The sequence below is a fragment of the Panthera tigris genome, chromosome A1 (genome assembly GCF_018350195.1).
Source record: "Panthera tigris isolate Pti1 chromosome A1, P.tigris_Pti1_mat1.1, whole genome shotgun sequence".
NCBI classification, from domain to species: Eukaryota; Metazoa; Chordata; class Mammalia; order Carnivora; family Felidae; genus Panthera; species Panthera tigris.
In genome coordinates, this window is record NC_056660.1 from 72501526 (window position 1) to 72525000 (window position 23475).

Below are 23475 nucleotides of genomic sequence, written 5' to 3' on the forward strand. Positions count from 1 at the left end.
GTAAAGGAGATATTCTCCCTCCATGACCAAACACAAAACAAACCTAACAAATAAAAACAGCTCTGAAGTCCAGAGAAATCACAGCTAGGATATCAATCTTTATCTAAATCCAAAGTTCACACACTTTTACTGCGGTCTTTATCAGGAAAAAAAAAAAGGCAACAAAAATTTTTTTTTGAATATACAACTATCTAGCGGTCATTGTCAAAGGAAAACAATAACCACACAGAAGAACCGAGTGGCCATTAGACAGAGTAACCCAAAACCAGCCCACCAGACTGATAGGATTGGGGACATCCTGGCTAGCATGAGCCAGAAGAAGAGAAAATCAGCTGGTTTGGACTTGCTTGTATCAGAAGATCCTTCTCTAACATGGAGGAAGGCATAAAGGACTGAAGTTTTCTATGCTTCCTTTAAGGAAAATGCCCAGGCAAATAAAAATCCAGATTTTTAAGTATTTCCTTTTTTATTTTTATTTTCTTTAATTTTTTTTAACATTTACTTTAATTTTTGAGAGACAGAGAGTGACAGAGCATGAGCCAGGGAGGAGCAGAGAGAGAGGAAGTCACAGAATCCAAAGCAGGTTCCAGGCTCTGAACTGTCAGCACTGAGCCCCACCCCACGCAGGGCTCAAACTCAGGAACCACGAGATCATGACCTGAGCAAAGTCAGATGTTTAACCAACTGAGCCACCCAGGCGCCCCAAGTATTTCCTTTTTTAAATATTATAATAACACCATCAAAAACCACTATTAAAGTGGTTATTTGTACCTAGAGCTTCACTCCCAAATTTAGGTTAGAGATATCTTAATTAAGAACCTTAAGAAAAATATCACCATTACTTTCAAGGAAATCAAACTTGTTCTAACCTGCATCCATACAGCAAACCTACTAGGTGAAGCAGTATGTCTGACACTGGAGGTGAAGAAATAGCAGCGATATCACTGTGGTATTCATTTGTATATCACCCGTACACATAGGTAATGTGCATACACACACACACACACACACACACACACACACACACACACACACCATTTATTATATGTTTCTAGATGTTAAATATGCATATAGATTAGGCAAAAGAACATCAGCATGCTCATATGCTGACGTTAACAATCCTACCCTGTTCTCAAGTCTGGGGACCATACTCTAGCTAGAAAGGTGAAACAAAATCATCTCACATAACTGCACTCTTCTCTGGCAATGCACTTGAAAATAAAATATTTTTTTGATATCATCAAACAAAAAAATTAGCTTTGGAGAGAAAAACTATTATGTTCCTTAGAAAATAACACCAGGAACTTCCAAAGCTTTCACTGGAAAGCCAGCCAGGCCTTTTATAGCCTCAGTCGTGCCTCCTGAGATTCATCTCCCCTTTGGGTACCTCACTAATGATGGCCTCAAGGGAGAGAATACTGACATTTCTCTGAGTTTCATACTCTGGTTGAAGCAAAAGTAAACGGCCCTTCTCCTAATTTCCCAGCACACAGTCAAGGCAAGGCCATAATACTTAAATATAAGTTTATTAAATACTTGGACATAACACAAAGAGAATCAACCTAGAATGTCATGGAATCAGATAATCTAGCATATAGTTTACCTGTTTTCAGTTTAGAGTTCAATACACGAAAACCTCCCTACTAAGCTTCCAACCTGCCCCAAATGCCTAATTACTAGTAACCTAATAACCAAACCCAAGAGAAGCATTAGGGAGACTATGAAGTTTCTTTTCCTATGTAGTTTACTCCCACTCTCAAGGCTCAGGTTCATGCCAGAACCTTTCCTCAGATCATTGGACCTGAGAACATCCACCTGCTATGGGAGAGGCTCTACTCACACATAATGACAGGGCTTTGCTTTACTAGAAAATAGGGTGATTTTTTTAATGCAAAGCCACAGTAAGCTGTAGGAGCAGGATTGTTCTGTTACAACTCTAGATGACATTCATATCAAGGAATGTTTAGGTTTTGCGTGAGATATTTAAGAAGTGAACCAGAATATGTTTAATTTTTTTCTTTAACGTTTATTTATTTTTGAGACAGAGAGACAGAGCATCAACAGGGGAGGGGCAGAGAGAGAGGGAGACACAGAATCGGAAGCAGGCTCCAGGCTCTGAGCCATCAGCCCAGAGCCCGACGCGGGGCTCGAACTCACGGACGGCGAGATCGTGACCTGAGCTGAAGTCGGCCGCTTAACTGACTGAGCCACCCAGGCGCCCCAAACCAGAATATGTTTAAATAAAAGAAGTATAATTTATATCTCACAGTGACTTCTCACCTTCATTGCATTAAGTAAGCTAAATAGACAAATTAAATGTAAATATAGTATCATATTGTCAATATATTAATGAAATGCCCATGCTTTGAAAATAAACAGATGAGAATAGTCAGAGCAATATTTCAATCAAAGATAAATATATAAAAGTTGTTCATTCTATATATCTATAGCTAGTCTGTGTTCTATTTTCACAAGGACATGAATATCTTAAAAGTGTTTATAGGGACGCTTGGGTGGCTCAGTCAGTTAACCATCCAACTTCAGCTCAGGACATGATCTCGCAGTTCGTGAGTTCAAGTCCCACGTTGGGCTCTGTGCTGACAGCTCAGAGCCTGAAGCCTGCTTAGAGTTCTGTGTCTCCCTCTCTCTCTGCCCCTCCCTGTCACGTACTCTGTCTGTCTGTCTGTCTCTCTCTCTCTCTCTCAAATAATAAACATTAAAAAAAGTTTATGTTTCACAGGATATTAATTTTTTAAGTGTTTATAAGCTAAACTACAGTAAAAGTAGGCATGTATTGCTACTAAAAATTTTCACAGTACCCCTATTATAGTTTCATGTAATATACAACAAAATTCAATTCTTTGAAATATCAAGACATTTTAGTTTGTTTTTTAGTAAAACAAATTAAGCAGAGTAAAAAGTTCTTTTGGTTATATATTAATTTAAAATAAGATTTATAAGTCTCATGAGATTTTCAACAAATACTACTTGGACAGTTGAATGTCCACAAGCAAAGGAATGAAGCTGGGCCCCTACCTTACACAAAATATGAAAATTAACTCAAAATGGACCAAAGACTCAAATGTAAAAGGGTTAAAACTCTCAGAAGAAAACTTAGGAATAAATATTTAGTTAGGAAATGGTTTCTTAGCAATGACACCAAATACACAAATGACAAAAAAAAAAAATAGATAAATTGAACTTCATCAAAATTTAAAATTTTGTACATCAGAGGACACCATCAAGAAAGTGAAGAAACAGTTCATAAAAGAAAATCATTTGTAATTTGTAAATCATATACTTAATAAGAAACTTATATCCAGAATATATAAAGAACTCTTACAAATCAAAAATTAAAAAATGAATAATCCAGTTAAAAATGGGAAAAAAAAACTTGAAAACACATTTCTCCAAGGAAGATATACAAATAGCCAATAAGCACATGAAAAGAAGTTCAATGTCATTAGTCATTAGAGAAATGCAAATCAAAACCACAATGACCTACTACTTCACACTCACTGGGATGACTGTAATCAAAACAACTGACAATAACAAAAGTTGGCAAGAATGTGGAGAACCTGAAACCCTCAGCTGTTGCAGGAGGAAATGTAAAATTGTGCAGCTGCTTTAAGAAACAATTTGGTGGCCTCTAAAAGTATTAACATACAATTATCATCTGACCAGCAATTCTGCTTCGTATATACCCAAGAGAACTGAAATTTTTGGGTAAAACTTATACACAAATGCTCATAGCAACACTGTATCTAGTAACAAAAAAAAAAATGGAAACAACCCAAATGTGCATCATGTGAAGAATGAAAAAATGTGGCATATCTACTACACAATGGAACGCTACTGGATAATAAAACAGAATGAAGAACTGATACGTTCCACAACATAGATGAACCTCGAAAACATTATGTTAATCAAATGAACTCATAGATTGTATGATTACGTTCATATGAAATATCCAGAATGAGCAAACCCCACAGAAACAGCGTATGAGGGAAGGCAGAAACAGGGAGTGACTGCTGTATGGAGCTTCTCCGTAAGTCAATGAAAATGTTCTTAAGTTAGATAGTGGCAATGGTTGCAGTTGCACGATACCTGAATATACCTAACAGTTTTTGAAATGTACACTTTAAAAGGGTAAATTTTAAAGTGTATGAACTATATCTCAATAAAGCTCTCATAAAAATGAGATAGGAGAAATACATTCACAACTACATTATAGTTGTATCACAAATTATTTTAGATTTCTTCTACTACAGAAAATGTTCTTCAGTTTTCTTATTAGTCATTAGACAAGTATGCCTACTGATAGCCAAGTAAGCATGTTAAGAAGAAGAAAAAATGCACAAAGACCCCCAACGGCATTTCTGGCGGGCCTTGTGGGCAGAAAACAATTTCCAGTCATAGCATATTTTAGTTGTTACGATTTTTCATTGTATTTTTCAACTTAAAAATGTACCCTGCCTAACACGAAATGCTATGTAAGAACAGCCACGGACTCTGCATTCTGTCTGGAATACTGTAGCCCAAATCTATCCCTCATTTGGTCCAACATACAGAATCTCATGACACAACTGGCAGTGGCAAAGGGAAAAGGAAACAGGAGAAGAGGGGAAGGAGGATAATCAGTTCATTCCTCCACCTCTAGCAATATTGCTCCTTTAGCTCCAGGACTGACCATACCCAGCATCCTTTCTCTTTACCCAACCTTTCAATCCCCTCTATCCCCCTAGAAACACTAAGAGCCCGTCTTCATGAATCATCCTCTGGGCCAAGCACAACATTCTTCATATAGAAGGAATTCAGTACGTCTTAGGTGTTGAATTGGCTGCCTGAAATGGGACTTCATGCTTTGAAAATGTTACCAAAAATTGCGATAGCTTCTTTTGAAAAAGGAAACCAATCCTCAGACATTAAAATCTAAAATATCAGTTCTCAATCATGGTGTCTGAATCACTCATATACCATGATCAGCTGTACAGTGTTGCTCAAGTAATTTGTTACTAACAATAAAGTAACAATATTTGTCAATGATTGACTTTTTTTAATGTTTTATTAAGTAATCTTTACACCCTACGTGGGGATCAAACTCACGACCCCCAGATTGTGTCACAGGCTCCTCTGACTGAGCCAGCCAGGTGCCCTGACATTTTTATATAATTAAAATATATTCAAAGTTATTGTTCTAATAATGTCCCTATTATATTAATTCTAATATCATTTCTTAAATAGAGAAAGGAGTAAATGACAACTAGTGGGCAGAGACAATTATTCAGAGAAGTGTATTAGACATGAGGATATTATCTATGGTGACTCAGAGTTTGATTCTTTCCAGAAAGCCCTCCGTGCCCTCTTGTTAGCCCCATAGCATCAGAGCCAGGGAAATGAAAGATCACACTGTCATATGACTACACCCTACAATATTAATCAAATAAATTACTTAGATGTTATACCCTATAGATACATACTAGAAGCCTACATATTTTATTTGTTTTATTAAACTATAACTTTGAATCCAAATGGGGGTCAGTCCCAAAGTGAACACAGGTAATTAATTTAAAGGAAGTCTTAGAATCAGGGCTATTATCTCCTCCTTCCTTATCAAATGAAGTAGTCAAAGGAAAACAAAACAACAAACAAACACAATAAACAAAAAAATAATTTAGATGTGAGAGCATCTAAAATAACCAGAGTTTCCCCATTTTATTTCTTTAGATGGATGTTTAATAAGGCGATATGGAAGAGTCATAGCAGCCTTTAGGAGATTATAAAGTAAAAAAGTATTGGCAACTACTGGCAAATACAGTAGCCCCCCCCCCACCTTACATGTAGGGTATAAGTTGTTGCAACACCTCCAGTGGATGCCTGACAGCGTGGACCCTACCAAACCCTCTACAGGTGATTCTTCTTATACACACAGACGTAATTATAAACTAGGTACAGTGAGAAATTAACAACAATAATAAAATAGAGCAATTATAATAATGTACTATAATCAAAGTTGTAGAAATGTGGTCTCTCTCTCTCTCAAAGTATCTACCTGTACTGTACTCACCCTTCTTGTGATGATGTGAGATGAAAAAATGCCTACGTGAGGAGATTAAGTGAGGTGAACAACACAGGTGCTGTAACACAGTGTTAGGCTACTACTGACCTTCTTACAATTGGTCAGAAGGAGGATCATCTGCTTCCGGTCCACAGCTGAAACCTTGGGAAGCAAAACCAGGGATACTCAGGGACTACTGACCGGCTCACCATGGACAACGGGAATCAGCGATGATGGATATCTTAAAACTCCTGCATTGGCCATATGAAGACAACAGCCACAGAAGTCAGAGTGTTTTTCATTTCCTATTAGTAAGTTTTTAAATAGCCTAAAGTCCTATTCATTATATATATTTTTTTCTTTCGTGTCTTATTTTCTGCTTTTCATCTAATACCTGTCCATACGCAGGGAAATCATGATAGAAAACAACACTGAAACCTATAAAAAACCTATAGTGGTAATTTAACATACCATATATTTGGAGGTAGCAACTCTACCTACATGGTCTACTTATCGGAAAGCAGTTTAAAGTGTATCAATCCTTAACTACCCAATACCAAGATGACTGACTAGCCAGCCTGATTTAGGAAGCAGATATGCTTTAAAATGTCTTGTTCAATCATTACATCCTATGCTGCAGATCTTGGTATCTAATTTTAATTGCAAATCATCTCAACAACAGCTACTTGAAAGCCATGAAATGAACTGGTGAAAATATGAAACATTTTGTTTTTTAATTTCAAAATCACAAGTTTAAAAACACAAAATATATAATCTCTTATTTTTATATTTGTGTTTCGTATTCGTATTTTGTATCCTACCTCCTAGCTATTTTTTTTTCTGCTTTCAAATTGCTTTTAAAATGAACGCTTCTCTAATGACTCTCTTGGGTGAAAGATTGTATCAGCCTACAGATTGGGTAAGTGTAAAAACATCCAGGATTTAGTGATAAACTAAAATACCTTCCATAAATACATTCAACACACTTAGTGTTTACCCTTCAAACTTAAAAAATTCAAACCACAATTTAGTTAAAATAGTGTATCACTATTCAGCAACTCAAAATATGGATATTTTGCCATAATGTAAGATAGCAGTTAGGAAATAAATATAATGTGTATTACCCGAAAATTACTTTCATGCAATTTTTTGAAATTCCTTGTACCAGTATTGCCATATTTATTAGCAGTACCAACTTCTATCATTTTCCTTGATTTTCTTATAATTCTGAAGTGTAGATAAGAACTCCTAACGAGGGCCACCTAGGTGGCTCAGTCAGTTGAGCATCCAACTCTTGGTTTTGGCTCAGATCGTGATCCCAGGGTTGTGGAATCGAGCCCCACATCAGGCTCCATACTGAGTGTGGAGCCTGCTTAAGATTCTCTCTCTCTCTCTCTCTCTCTCTCACTCTCTCACTCTCTCACTCTCTCACTCTCACCCGCCCTCTGCCCCTCTCCCTTGCTTACTCTCTCTCTCATAAAAAAAAGAATAGCTCATAATGAAATATATGATATTAAAAAGTATTTCTAGCAATTATAAATTTAAAAGAATACAACAAAGAAAGGGTCAAGGATCTGCCTTACATTTAAACTGTTACTGCAAAAGGAAAAGCATGGACAGGCAAAAACCATTACCAACAGTCACAGAGATAACACCTCCTTCTGTTTGGGATAATACAAATAAGAGAGGAAGGTTATGATTCACAGAGTGCGTTCAGTGGCTCTAATGACCTTTCTCAAGGCTCTCACAAACACATGTTATTGGGCACCAGAAAGACTGGATAAGAAAGTGTGCACATATCTGTGCGAATCCATAGGACGCAGTGTGGATTCTGGAGTAGCATCTTTATATGCAAAGGGTGTACATTTTAATTTTTTATTCAGAGCTACGCTAATACAACATTCAGGCCCTTTACTTAACTCTGCAGTATTCTGACCTTTCGCGTGGTACAACCATTACGTTTACCCTAATTTGCTAAAGGTTTGATTAACTCAATTATGTGCGAATCCAGAGAAATGACAGAATTCAGGTTTATGCTGCCAATTTGCTCCCGGTGCAGGGCATTTACTACTACTATATCACCACCTAAAATGAACCCATTCCCCTTCTTGTATGAATTATGCTTGTGATCCTGTAAGCACCACTCTTACAAACCGTGACCTTTAATAAGGATCCCAGCTCTAAATCAAAGAAGCTGAACCTGCTGCTTTTAAGGCATTACTAGGTATGTTTTTATAAAGTTTGAATAGCCATTAATAATTTAATTAATACTCTTATTTTAACAAAAGTTACCTTCCTTAAAACATCAGTTTATAAAGACATGCAAGAAAGAGATATTGACCCCGAAAACACAATTCAAATTTCACAACATAAAGTGGAAAAATAAAATTTATTTCTAGCAGTTGTGCTTTTAAAAACTATTCCTTAATGCACTTCCCCAATAACCCTTGATCCACTAATGATCACTAAGGACTGCCAAGACACATGTCCACTACCAGAGCTTGAACAGCACACTGTATCAGGACTCTTATAGAAAAAAATGTGGTCCTAGTTGTTGAAATATCCAAATAGCCTTATATCCAAATAGCCCATGACATTTTTAGTCCTTCCCAGCATGGTGTTTCACTGGAAAACATCATCATGCAGAGAAATAAAGTGCTGTGATGAATACTTAAGTACTACCAAGTTGTCCGGCACTCACCTTGAAAGAACTGAAGGTCATTCTCACCTTATTTGGAAAGGCAATAAAGCTACCAGAGCTAGAGAATTTAAACTGGGAGTTGGCCTTAAATTACGTAAGACATGTGTTTGTCTATGTATCAGCAACATGCAACCTTCAAAGGTATATTAGCTACATTTCCTGTCACATTCTCAGCAAATCATCGACTTCAGGGAGTACATTGAAGCCACCTAGAGCCTCCCCAATGACATCTCTTTGTCCCATTTATGCCTTTTATTTCAGCCATCCCTCATTTTTTTTAAATTTGTTTATGTTTATTTACTTGGAGAGAAAGAGAGAGAAAGAGGGTTGGGGTGGAGCAAGAGGGACAGAGAGAGAATCCCAAGCAGGCGCTGTGCTTGCTGTCATCACAGAGCCCAACATGGGGCTCGATCCCACAAACTGTGAGATCGTGACTTGAGCCAAAATTGAGAATCGGGCACTTAACCGACTGAGCTGCCCAGGTGCCCCCTTTCAGCCATGCTTCAAAGCTCAGAGGACGCGGTGGCCTTACTGTTCCAGAGTGTCTAGATGTGTCTTTGCTTTATCCCTTCCCAAGCACTGAGACCTAGTGCTCGCTGCAGCAGCACATATACAAGCAGAGACCTATTTCAGCAGCCCACATTCAGTCATACTCAGAACCACACCTTAATCCGAGCTTTGTTTCCCATATCCAAGTAAGAAAGGACATTTCACTTGACTGCTTTTTACTATGAAAGGCCTCCCTCTTCCTAGTGCTACCCTCCCACAGCCAGCTCCACCAGTCACACTTTCCAGCTGTACTGGAACAATTCTCAAGCACGTCACTCCCCCTGCAGAGACATTCTCTAGTTCACGCATTTTTACCACATCCAATCTAACTCCTCTGCCAGGCTTTTGGACTCCAAACTATGAATCCTCTAATCCTTGAAAATATGGTTTTATTAACATTCCCATAAATTCCCAGACATGTACCTTTCCCCCAGCCTTTGACTTTCACTCACATTACTCCCCCTGCCAGGAATACACTTCTTTCTCTCTCCTGCCAACTGAAACGTGCATTCAAGAGTCGGCTCAGGTCACACTTCTCTAAAAGATTTCCCTTTCCTCGCTTTACATCCCATATGGGTCTCCTATAGCACCCCAGTTAGCCTTCGGTTGTTTAGGACTCTCTCATTTCTAGTATTCTCCCTACATTTAGCTTAAGTACTCATCGGCCAAAGACCAAATCCTTACAGGATGCTTTAAATCTCTCCAAGTAACTAACATAGAACTTACCACATGCTATTTAATAAATACGGGTAAGTTCATTGTATAGGATGATACATTGTCTATCTTCTCAAAACCTCAGGATCACTTTTGAATTTCCAAATAACAGATATCCTTCTATAGACTAACTGCATCTTTGGAACAAAAAAAATAGCAGTCCTGAGAGAAAGAGAGGGAAAGAAAGTGTTGCTTTTCAGACACAGATTTAAGTGACAACTTATCCATGAGATTTCTGCACGTCTCATAACAGCTTTTGTCTCAGACTCTTTGCAAGGATGTTACAGCCTTGGAATCCAGGGATAGCGCCTCCTTCCAGGTTACAAGACAGATTTATTTCCTGACCAGGAAAATGAAGATAATGCCTCCCCACAGGGCAAAGGTTGGGCAGCTTTGCAAAGCACTTCTTAAAAGACAGGGGACTGCCTAACCTTGCAGTTTCTAAGCTGTGACACAAACCCTGTGTGCAAGCATCCACCTGGGTCACTCAGCATTGCCCCTGGAGAATTTGGGGCCAAGGGGAATCGATTAGAACATGAAGCTCATGCTGCCTGCTGTGCCATAAGTAATAAAGTCCTTTATCTCTGACCCAGGAGTCTCCTGTCTTCAGCCAGCATCTATATAACTGGGGCAGACTAACTTGGTAGCCTGCAAACTGGGTCAACTCTCAAACCCTTTGTAGTTTTTGACAACTTCTGGCTGTTAGCCAAAAGCAAGTCTGTTCAATTAGGAGTTTCTAGTTTACAAAAGAAAACAGAAGCTACCACATCAGTCTACACATCTAACACACAATGACATGGGTGAATCTCCAAAACAACATGCTGAGTGAAAGAAGCAAACTCAAAAGCGTGAAGACACCATGATGTAATGATATGAGGGTCTACAGCAGGCTAACGTAAAGTGGGAGACATCAGAATGTGGTTGCTTCTTAGGGGAGTCACTTGTGGATAGAACAGGGAAGGAGTTTTCTAGGGTGATGGGAATGTTCTATGTTTTGACTGGGGTGGTGGTTACAAGGATACAATAGTCAAAAGACATCAAACACTACAGTTAAGAACTGTGTGCTTTAATGCATGGAAATCATGCTCAATAAAAAAGCATTACAAGTTCTAAATATCCAAACACTGAATACATTGAAGTCTGTTTTAGTTTCAGGATATAATGATTCACAGACCCACTAAGACAATACTGGTCACATTCTTTGAACATTGTCTTTAGAGAGGCAGTTACAACACAGGGATTTAACAGTCTGCACTCTGGAGTCATACTGCTCAGGTTTTTGTTAGCCAAGTACTGTCAGGCATCTTCCTTAGCCTCTTCATGCCTGAGTTCTCTCCTGTTAAATACAGTTTGACCTTGGCACAACACCTGGCTTGCAGGCACAGACCCCCTGCACAGCCAGAACTCCACGTTCAACTTTCGACCCCCCAAAAACCTACCTACCAATAGCCTGCGGTTGACTAGAAGCCTTACCAAGAAGGTAAACAGTTGATTAACACATATTTTGTATGTTATACTGTATTCTTATAATAATACCTAACTTTTTCTTAAAATTTTTCAGTCTTTCTAAGCTACACAGTTTGTCTGCCGGTTTTTTTTTTTCCAAATTGTCACAAACCTCAAAAAAATTTCCAATAGATTTATTGAAAAAAGTCCACATAAGAGTAGACCCACACAGTTCAAGCCCATGTTGTTCAAGGGTCAGCTGTATAAAAAAAAGTTCCTACCTGTGGTTATGAGAACTAATTAGGTAATATAGATAAATAGATAAATTGCCTTGTATGTAGAAAGCATTTACTAAAAAATTGGTTGTAATTATTATTTATTTAAAGATCATGATAACACAAGATTCAAAGTAATTCAGAAAAGGAATTCAGGATATTTATGTTAAAGCAGAGGAGCAATATGCTTTTAAAAATCTGGTAAGTTTAATGTACATTCACTGGTGGGAGTATGAGATAGAATATTTACTAATAACACCACCCAAAAGTCATTTTTATTATATAATCTAATAAAGCAATAGATCCAAATCATGTTTTTACATGATACTGAAAGCACAGAAAGAAGAAATTAAGCCAAATAAATTTCACTTCTAGCAAATATCTCAAGTCCAGATAGAGGTGTCTCATTTGCTTTCTGACAGCTGTATTGTTAGCCTTTTTTTCCCCTAACGCAATACATGTGAAAGTAGAAGATCCAGTTGAATCCTAATCCAAACGTTGCCTAAAGAGTAAATTGAGGACAAAACTTGTGAAAAACAGGCCTAAAGGAAATATGTGAAAGGATCAAATCCTGGGTATCATCGTACAAAGACAGGGAGAGTGGGACAAAGGGGTGAATTCGCAGCCATGGGAAAGCACTTTGGTAAAGGACAAAGCAAATAGGGATCAAACTTCATGGCTCTGCAGATCAGGCCACACTCTATCTTTAGTATATATGCCACTGGTTAATGTCCCCATCAAAAGGCACGTGTGCCACAGAATCACCTCAGCACTTGTGCTCTTTAAGATTATTCCCAAGCTTTTAAAAGGACGTATAATTAGAAAAGAGAAAGTAAACAATAAGCAATACTGATGTAAAATTTCTATCCTTTTAAAATTCATTTTTTAAATTGCTTGTTACTGCATCATTAAAATAGTTCTAACATTTAGTATCTACTCCATTAAAAGTCTTTCCAATATTTCATATCCATTATTATATGTATGACATGTGAGGAATTTTATGTCACTGAATTGGCATATGAGTAGAAAATTTCAGTGTAAAAGAAAATATAATGAAGTCAATGAAAAATGCAAATTCCTAGGAAACAAGTCAAGTCTTTGGATAATAAAGGAGGAACGAGCATATTGGGTTAGTGTTTTCAATCTGCCCCGCCAGGAAAATGTTGAGGCAGAATGGTGATTACTGAGTATTTAATTATGGAACTGACTCAGGCCTCCTGGCAAACAGAATCATTTCTCTGCTTAAGAATTACAATACCTGGGGTACAGCAGTAACACAACTGAAGATGAGTTTCAGACTTTGAAATAGGTAGCTACTAAAAAAAAATAAAAACCTACGATTATTTTCATCTTTAAGCCTTACTACATGTTTCTTCTTTTTTTAAAGTACAACAGTAGCGTGCCATGAGCTTCACCCGGGAAGTAGAAAGAATAGAAATTACAATCCCTCCCCAACCACGATTTATGTAAGAGGCAGCATTACAGAAGAGGTTACCACATACTTCAGTGATCCACTGTGATCATGCAGACAGCAAAATGTTACAGGGGGAAAGGCATTTTAATTATAACTACATTCATTTCTATCTAAAAAGCAGGTGCACACACTTAACATATGTAAAGTCCATAAAGTTCACACTTCCTTTTCTTGCCAGACCTGAAGAGTTCATCTGAAAAAGTGGCATTTAATTGCACTCCTTGACTCCTCAAACCGAACAAAGTATTGTGTACAAAAACATCTACTCTCGACAAAGAATTGTACATAATCATAAAAAAAAAAAAAAAAACTTCTTGGCTTTTCTTCATTGTAAAGAGCTTTTTTCCATCCCTGAGGACTTCCAGCTTTGAAGTGAAGAAAATGAACTTTCTATCATAGAGTGACCCTCCTACAACTGCCTATTTACGTTTTGATCTAAAAAGAGAAACTTGTCAGTTTTCTACCTGCTAATCACCGCTACCACAGCCCTCCTAATGTGGACAGTCTGGAGAGAGCCAAGTTTTTACCCCATGTTTCAAGGAGATGGAAGCATTCTATCTGGCCAATGGTCAGTGGATCCGGATCCACAGGCGTTGTCCAAATCAAAAACCTGTGGTCAAAACATTCTAGACTCCTCCCTCTCCTGCCTTCCCCAGTTCAGATTGGCCACTGAAGTTGACAGACTGCCCTTTCTCTCCAGCCCCTCTCACTGCGTTATTTTGGACCTTACCACTTCCACTTCAGTTGCTTCCTTTGTGGCCTTTCTACCTTCAGTCTTGCCCCACTCAAAGCTATTTTCCACGCTGTCGCCATAGCAATTGCCTAAAGAATAAATCTGACCATGTCACATAACACATGATCTGTTCCTGACTACTGATAAAGTTTATTTGTATCTCAGGACCCACAAAATGGAGGCAGGCCCAGCCACCTGGTCCACATCACAAATCCAAAACTTAAGGCATCCTGCATGTAATGGGAAACACCTGTCAAGGAAATCTAACATTCACTAATCACAATCCTCCAGCTGGGCTTTAGCTAGCTTACTTTACCTTAGAAAATGGGACCTCCTAGCCCTGTAAGGGAACCCCTAACCTCCCAGTCAATCATGCTTGTTTCCTTGTTGCCTCTTCCAACGCCTCTTAAAACTCACACTTGCCCAAAATCCCTTGGGAAGAATGATCCAACTACTTGTGAGGCACTGTACTCCCCCAGTTGAGGATTGTTCTCCCTTGAAGAAAGGATATCAAACTGATTATAAATTGTTTCAGTTTTGTAAATTGACAGCTTGGCAATGAGATGGGCCCTGAAGACAGCTGCTAAAGATTCTGGGGATGGCTTCTAGAAGCAGGTGATTGTACCCACAGAGCCATTTTATTTGCTGCCTCTCCAGCTGCTCTGGTAAGCTTCTCTCTGATCAAGCTCTGCTTATTTTGCATTCTGAACTCCTCAAGTTTGTTCATCTTAATCCTTCCAGGTGGAAAACTGGGGTGTGAGACTCCAGGGGGTTTTCTTCACAAGGTGGAAAACTGGGGTGTGAGAGACTCCAGATTTTCATGGTGAGACTTAGTAGGCCACATATTTAGGTTTGTAGCCAAACTCATCTATGATTAAGCACGTTGTGGGGGGTGGGGGGCTTTCAAGTCTCAGGAACAGTGCACACAGGCAGTCAGAAACAGTAAGTCTGGCTGAATTATGATGGCTTATTTCAAGGGAAAATAATGGTTACCCTTCAATCTAAGGAAAGCAAGTTGGCAGCCGTTGGGGGAGCAGGACTCACAAAACTCAAGGCAAGTCCACAGCACAAAGTGCTAGGAAGGTTGGGGAAATAAATTAACACAAGAAACTCAGACTTTTCTGATGAATGGCACATCAAAATGTAAGTATGCACAAGTTGGACCATTAAAAGCCATTAGACTATCCACCACTACAAAGAAATAACAGATCTAGGGGTGCCTGGGTGGCTCAGTGGTTAAGCATCCAACTTCAGCTCCGGTCATGATCTCACAGTTCATGGGTTCAAGCCCCACAGCAGGCTCTGTGCTGACAGCTAAGAGCCTGGAGCCTGCTTTGGATTCTCATATTCTCTCTCTCTCTCTCTCTCTCTCTCTCTCTCTCTCTCCTCTCAAAAATAAATAAACATTAAAAAAAGAAGAAAGAAATGCCTCCTACTACTCCCTTCTACACTCCTTTACCTCAGTACTCAGTCTACTAATCCTCTGTCTGCACTGCCTTTCCACTCTAAACACACTGCAAGACCGTAAACAAAAACCTTCCAAATTAATGGCCTATGTCCAGAGGCCCTTATATCTACCCCCAAAGGAGGGTCTCCACATGGGCCCCTCTCAGGGTTGATGGGACTCCAAGGGATTCTCCAGTAAATCTCCACCAGTATTCCCTTAAACAACCAAGGGGAGACTAAAATAAAATTAATTTAAAAAACTTTGCCAAATTGTGGTATATGCCCAACTTCACTCTCTACTTTAAACCCCACTCACTCTGGAGACTTGGAGAAAACTGATCAGGGAAACCTGAGAGAAGCCAGCAAAGGGTGGAAATTCTTACCAGAATCAGCTCTCCTGGATCTCTGTCTGTAGTGCCTGGTCAAGAGAGGAAGGTAAAATTTCATGTTATCTCTTCCTTTTCAAGATGCATTGGTTATTGATCCTTTCTCTCCCAAGGACAACTATTGCCTTCTTACTTGTCTCATTTTGTGTTCTGACAACTGGGCTTGGCAACCATCAGGTTGGGGGCCCTCAAAAGATAGCCAGACAGAAATAGAAGTTGCATTGCATTTGTGGCTAGTGCCCTACAGATTATTGCCAGCTTTCAAGGGAAGTGGGTCTTTGTTTCAGCTATCTTTGGGAGTGGTTCTGGATCTTGGGAGAGAGGTATCTTTTGCACCTTCTTTGGGAATGCCTCTTGCATTCAATAGATTGTTCAATACTGCCAGGAATATTTACTGCTTGTCCTGGCCTAAACCTGACAAGATATTTAAAAGGATGATTTTTTTTTAACTAGTTCTATGGTTAGAGCTTTGCCGATATTGGAGGCTGATATTCAGAACCTCATAGGAAATTTTTTAGGCCTTCTGTCCTAAGTCAAATGAAACTATGTACCCAAAAGGAAAGAAAAACATTCCAAAGACAAATAGCTCTAAATCTAGAACACAGGAATCTTTTGATTTCCACCTTAGTTGAAGAGCTTCTCCCTGACCCGAAGAAGCAAAGAGAAGATCTATAGTTGGATGGGTGGTCAGCCCTTTGAGATCATACAGGTTGCAATACCAATTGTTTGAGGAATTACAAAGAACTGTCCTTATCTTGTAGATTCAGTCTTTACAAGAACAGAATTGTAGCTCTAGAAGCAATTCAAGACCCATCTATCATTTTTAATCAATCCCCAACTCTCCCCCACCCCCCTGCCCTAGCTAATCTATTAAAGTTTGTAGGTATTGTGAAATTTTGGTTTAGGGGGCACTTGGGTGGTTCAGTCGGTTGGGTGACCGACTTCAGCTCAGGTCATGATCTCACAGTCCGTGATTTCGAGCCCCATGTCAGGCTCTGTGCTGACAGCGTGGAGCCTGGACCCTGTTTCAGATTCTGTGTCTCCCTCTCTTCCCCTCCCCCACTCATGCTCTGTCTCTGTCTCTCTCAAAAATAAATAAACATTAAAAAATTTTTTTTTGGATTTAGGAAACATGTCCTTGTTGGAGGAGCTGGCATTCTTTCCTTGTGCCTTTGCAATGTAAATGTTCTACCCACTCTTCTCCGGGACCTGAAGGCCACCTCTTTGAAAAGCTAACTTCAGGGAGGTAATTCTTATCAGAAAGAAGGAAGAAAAGATAGAAAGGGACAGGAGGCTATCTGGAAACTAGGCCAATGAAAAATCTTTAAAACGTGTCAAGCCGTCTGAACAAGTAACCTTAACTTATTCCATCAATTTGGATCCAGCTGTTCTTTTTAATCTAGCAAGTTTTTCATTACTGTAGCCTGGAAATCATCTTTTTCGATTTCTAAATTTACAGTGAAGTTTTTTCTTTTTTTTTTTAATTCAAAATGCCTGTCACCTGTGATTGTCCCCCAATAGCCCAAAGATAATAGAAGCCAATAGAGAGAGCCTCTTCCCTCCCCCAAAACGTTTAGAGACTGCAGGAAAAGGCATCTGGAGAATATAATGGTTATAATGGAAGGCCATCTATCTGTTCCAGCACCAACCACACAACTCTGTGCAATGCATGAAGAGCTCTTAGTGGTGTCACCGGTCAAATACGACGTGTTTCTCCTTCCAAGGCTCAGAGCTGCGGTGCCTCTACAATTCAAACCCGGCTCTGGGCACAGTCTCTTCCTGCACTGGGAAGGAGTCGCCACACCTCTAAGAGGGGCGGGTCACTGAGGATCCAGACGGGGCCCCTCCCTCTCTGACAGTCTCCGATTTTAGAATGCAATTTAAATATACTCAACAGAGTTCGGGAGAGACACAGGGAGAGGGGAGAGTTCACTTGGAGCCCGGGTCGGGTGGAGGATTACGGAATCCTAGAACCGGAGAGCTGACCTGAGATCATTCTCACATTGCGGCTGAGGGAACTTGAGGAGCCAGCCCGGGTCCTTCCAGTAGCTAGTGCGGAAGCTGAGAGCCCGGCTCCGCTCATCTGCTCCTGGTCCTGAGCCAGGGTGCGAGCCCAGTCCCTTTGCCTCTGGGCCCCGCAGCGCGTTGAGGGGACCGCGGGTGCAGGCGGCCACCTGTGGGCGCAGAACTCATTCCTTCGCGGCCCTTCGGCCGGCGCTCCGAGGCGCAGCTGCGCGGACGCCGGCAGACTGGCCCGCAAACGTGCCGCCTCAGGGGCCTGGCCCTGCCCCCATTCCGGGTCGCGCTAGCACCCGCCACTGGCCACCCTGGTTTCCATAGCAACATATGCACGAGTTCCCCAGAGGCGCCCCCCAGGGTCAGAGGTCATCTCTGTGACAACGGAAGCTTCCCGCGCTACGGCGGCTCGGGCGGGCCGCTTCCGCCGCATTGCGCTGCGGCGCGCCGGGTGCTCCTAGGAAGGGAGCGCGCGGTGGCCCGTCCCGGAGCCTCGGGCCGCGGATCACACCCGGAGGAGGACCGTGCCTGGCCCGCGTGCCCCGTCTCTTCGGACTCAATTAGGCAGACTCACAACCCGATTTCGGCCAGGTCACCGAGGGGCCCGACTCCTGGAAGCGGATCGGAGCCGCAGAGTGGCCGGCCCCGACTTGCAGGGAACAGTGACACGCCGCTCCGGAAAGCAGGGGCTCTTCCCCCGCCCGTGCGGCCGGCCAGACCTGACACACTTAGCGCCTCCCAGACAGTGGCCAGTGGCCCAGCGCCCTCCGCCTTGACAGTAGCTCCAGAAAGGAGAAACTACCTGGATCGGCGTGGTTATGGGATGTGCAGGGAGCTAGCGAGTTTGAAGATGACTGCTTTAAAACTGGAAAGAACAAAATATTAAGGGAGGGGGGCACCTCCTTTACAAGCAACTGAACTAGAGGCTGTTTAGGTGCTTCCCCTCAAGAGAAAAATATGCCACCAGGGAGGGTCCCAGTTACCACCTTCAGATAAAGAAGTTCGATAAAGAAAAGAGGAGCAATTCATTGAGCTGTTTTTTGCGGAACGTCTTCCTTTTTAAAGAGAGGCAGATTTAAGATTAGAAAAGAAAATGAACGGGGCTCTTGCAGAGGGCACCTGATGGCACCCTACCATTCGCTATTTAAAGGCTGAGAGTGCCAGATGGGGAGACTGTGATTGGTTCCGTGAGCTTGTATCCTTGAGTAAGGCCTCAAGTTTTGAGATTTAAGAAGAGGGTATTATAAAATGTGGGCCTAGGGAATGTTTGCAAGTGGTGTTTCAGGATGCTTTATCATGGCGGGATGAAGCGCTGAGAAGTCCACTGAGGACTTTTCTTCTCTTTGTTTTATCATTAAGAAACCAAATTCTTGGTTGGCACTGTTGGGAAGGAGTAAGCATTAAGTGACCTTAACCAAGCTAATTTATGATACCCGCTGTTACATTCTCACAGTTAACTTTCTCAGAGAATCCTGTTGTCACTATTAATTCATTGACTAAAAATGCATTGAAAACCTGCTCCGTATCATAAGTAGAGCTTATGTCAGGGAACAATAATAAAGGCAACAGTGCCCAACAATTGTTGGGTGACTTTCTTAGATAGTGTTAGTAGGTTAAATAAACCAAAACCTCAGTTTCCCTGCAAAACCTGTCTGCATCATGCCTCCCTTTGCCTTCATGTTTATTCCTTCTCTGAACCTCCCTTCCTTTTGTCACCCTGCCTTTTTCATTCTGAACAAAGCAGAAAATCAGTTTGTAGCAACTAGAGAAATACACAGGGGAAAACATCAGGAAGTACTTGGTCCTTAAAGAGCAGAAGAGCAAAAACATTAGTGCATCTCTAGAGGCATATGGAGGAACTCAGAAGTCTCCCTCAGAAAATTCTCTACCCTTCAGTGCTCAGGTTCAAGTCTTATAAGGAAATATGGAATGTGGTACACAAAATGAAACCCTAAACAACACAGACTATGGCACTGGGCAGGAAGAAGTGTCCGTTGTATTTCCCTGACCCACAGTCCCTCCTGGAGATGATCCTAAGGCTACACTCAAAGGTTTTATTACAAATATAGACACCACGATGTAATGTCTGGTTTAAAACTTAATAGAGGGGGAAAAAATAGAGGAGCTTCAAATATACTGTTAAATCCCAACTGTCTCGCCTTAAGGCATAAAAAACTATTTTGAATAAATACTTCCATTTTGAGACATCTACATGGTATTTATAGGAAGATTATGAGTCAATTGACTGAGTTATGATGCCAAAATGTACAAAGAAGCGAAAATTTTGATTGTTGTCCTTGTTGCCATATGTATTTTAAAAAACCAGAAAAGTCCCCAGTGTTTGTGTTGCTAAAACATGGAAGACGGGGTTTGAACGTTAAAGAAATGGTTTCACGTGGGAAATGTTAAATACAGTATAGAATTACCTTTGGCACCTTCTGAAAGCAATGCATCATTTGAAAAAATATTCTCAGTTTTAGATGCTGTGGAAGATGAGACTAGGCTGGATAGGAGTACACCCCATCATCCTTGTGGTTAAAACCGAGTTTAGATTATCATGCATCGGATTTCACACTTGTTAACTTGGATTTCATTTCAAAAAAGAAAAATCCACTCTCCCAGAAAGTCAATACTTGGAAGCCAGTCTAAAATACTGTCCTTTGGTTCCTGAAGTGCCCCTGCTCTGCAAACTCATTTTGCTACTTCAGTAACTAAAGCTTCTTGGATGGAGTCCAAGGCCAACTCCGATTACACGGAATCCCACTCTAAAGGCAAGCATGTCAGAAAGAGAAGAGCCTCACACCTGTTTGGTGTTGCAGCCATGCAGTCTGAATTTGAGGTCTCCATTTGGTACATGCTCAGTGTTTAGAAATGCAGAGGTTATGGCCAATTTGTGGCTCACCCAGCTCTACAGGCACCCAGGATGAGTCGGCAGGCTGAGAAGAGGAAGGAGTAAAAAAATGCTTACTTTCTTTTTCGCCCGTCTCTCCCTATTTTCCCACTTCTAAATGCCATGACAGCCCTACATGTAAAGCAAGTCGTTTTAAAAGAATAACATATATTTAAATGAGTAACAGAGGCGTACCAGATGTTTTTGGCACCTAAAACAGCTTTAGCGAAAGGCAAAAGCAGAGCTGAAAGACACCAGAACAAGTAGGAAATAGCAAGTGACAATGAGTTCTACCAAGCCTTGTTTGTATGATCTCCAAGTTACCTGGCAGAGAGAAAGACTGCGTTCAGGAAAGAAGATGCTCGGGGTCATAAGTTTGTGAGATCTTCTAAATGTGCTCTGCGGAACTAGGTCCAGGACATCTGCTTCATACCCTCCTTGCCACTGTCACTGGTACTTAATAAAATTATCTTTGATTACAACTTATCTTAAATGCTATGCTTTCCAAAAACCCTATCAAGCCATGGAAGTTTGGGCATCTCATGAGTGTGGTTCAATAAGTGTATCTATCTAAGGGTCTGGGCTTCCTTTGCTTGTTGTACATTATGTGTCTTGAAGAGATATCCATGACATGACCTTAGTATTTACCTTTGTTGTGGATTTTTTTTTTTTCCAACCACTATCCTTAGCAGCTGTCACTCAAAGTCTAGCGACCTAGATTAGTACCCAACTGGCCTGTGATACACATTGGTCAGTCCAATCTATCATTGCTGGTTTAACGAAACATATCAAGCCCTCCTCCAGGCTGACTAAGTGCCTTGGACTTAGTATTCCCTATTTAATGATTTGCCTAAAATACAATCACCTTGCATGACTCACAGTGAAAGTTGAAGCAGGTAACATTTATTCTAAACATACAGCCATTGCTCAACTAGGAGAATAGGGGACAGTAGGACATTTAAGCGTGAGTGTGCATGTGTGTGTGTGCTCTCTGTTAATAGTTGTATTGTGAGACACTGGACGTTTCTATGAAGACGGTAGATTTACATTATATGCACGATTTTCAAGCTATTGCAATTTATCTTAACAAGCATATATTGTGTAAGTATAATCTTCATGTTCTTTTCCAGTTAAATCTTACATAAAAGCAACTACAAAAAGCCTTTTAAATTAACACCTCTTATTTAAAAGCTAATAACTTTGGGATAGATAAATAACTTTCTCCTTAAGTGCATGACTCTATTTTCACATCAACATGAGTATATAGCAGTGTTTTAAAAGTCCTCCAACGAGCCTTGACCAAACTACCTATACTTCTTGACAATTTAAAAATTGGGAATAATCAGTAATTTGTTCTATAATTTGCAAAAGTTGGGAAGAATTATTAATCTACACAGTCTTCACACTGAATTCCTGATCCTAGCACTGGTACTTGGAGGGATTCTGCCAAACTTCTTAGTTTGAAACCGTTAATTGTCCTTATTTTAGATTTAAGATAACATAATAGGTAGTAGTCAATCTGTTCTCTTTGGTTTTAACAGTTAAGAGGATGTTAGTCTTTGTTTTATTTTAATTACCCAATTAACTTCTTGGTTATACTGCTTTCTTGGGATCGAAAACCTGCAAACGATTTTAGGCTTCATGTTAATAGCAGAAGGAGAATGGAATCTACCAGTTACAATCCTGAAAGGGAATGGTTAAGCATGGATTTGAGTCAAGTTCAAAAAGCAAAACTTTTAGAAGATGAGATAGTGTGACACATTAATGTCACATTTTTAAAACAGCTTACAAAATGCTCCAGTTCCCAGGTTGGAACTCTAACTTCTAGCAATGTAAGACTACACTATCCTATCAGAATAGTTGGTGATGTCGTTAGACACTCTTTGAATTAACCTATCAATTCACACCCAAGTACTTTAGCATTCATAAGCTGCAAAATAAATTACTCTAAAAATAATGTGTCATTTGACACCTTCCAAAATGTCTTGGAAGGAAAAAAAAATCTTCTTTATTCAGAGAGAGCAAAGTGGGTGGGGTGGGGGAGGTGTAATAAAAATATCTTGAATCGTGTATGGGGGGAGGGGAATTAGTGTTTCCAGTAAAATTGTTTACAAAAACAAATTATAAAGGCCAGTAAGGAAACTTAGTGTCCCCAGTCCACCCTCCAGTACTATGGAGGGAGTGACTTTATGGTCCCTAGACTAATGGCCGAATCAAAAAAAAAAAAAGCTTTTACAGTATTCCTTTCTCAAAAGGGGGCTAAATCTTTTCACAGGACAGGAAAAGGCTTCAAAACCAACTATTTGCACTGCGTGAAGGAACAATCCCTCTCTCCCAACGGCAGCCCTTGACTTGTCCCACTTGGGTAAGTCTCGCAAAAAAGGTCTTCACATTAACTTGTGATACAGTAGTGCTGCGGATCTAGGCATCACCGAAACATCAGCGAGTGTTGGGCCGGATGCGGGCTTGGGGTACACCTCACAGCTGAATTAGAAATGCGGGTGGTAAGGTGACAACATGGCTTTCTCCTTGGGCAATGCTCAGGATGGTGTTATCAGCTCAGAGTTGCTAAACGCTGAGGAGTTGGGAGAGAGAAGGGTAAAAGGACAGGGGACTGAGGGAGGGGGAGGAGGGGGAAAGGAGGGGGAGGACGCCACAGAAGGGGCCGGTGAGTAAGGGGCAGAGCCACAGCACAGGGATGAGAATTCCAGGGCAGAGGCACAGAGCCCACTGCAGCACGGCGCCCGCGGGCAGCCAGAGACTTCCCCCAGAGCCTCCACAGCCACC

The 23475-nt window shown here is 40.6% G+C and overlaps 1 protein-coding gene across 6 annotated transcripts in view; it reads right to left on the bottom strand.

Annotated features, from left to right (window-relative positions):
- The window catches only part of FGF14 (fibroblast growth factor 14), a 612361-nt gene that overhangs the window by 587084 nt on the left and 1802 nt on the right, over nt 1–23475 (bottom strand). For 2 of the 6 annotated variants that reach the window (XM_042979797.1, XM_042979800.1), the window contains exons 1-2: nt 17769–17805; nt 15780–15814 (exon numbers count right to left, since the gene is read on the bottom strand). The exons of 2 other annotated variants lie outside the window; for them this stretch is intronic. The gene's annotated coding sequence lies outside the window, so the exon portion shown is untranslated. Of the gene's footprint in view, nt 1–15779; nt 15815–17768; nt 17970–23475 lie in introns of those variants that run through there. 2 more of the 6 variants (XM_042979809.1, XM_042979787.1) reach the window with 2 other exon arrangements.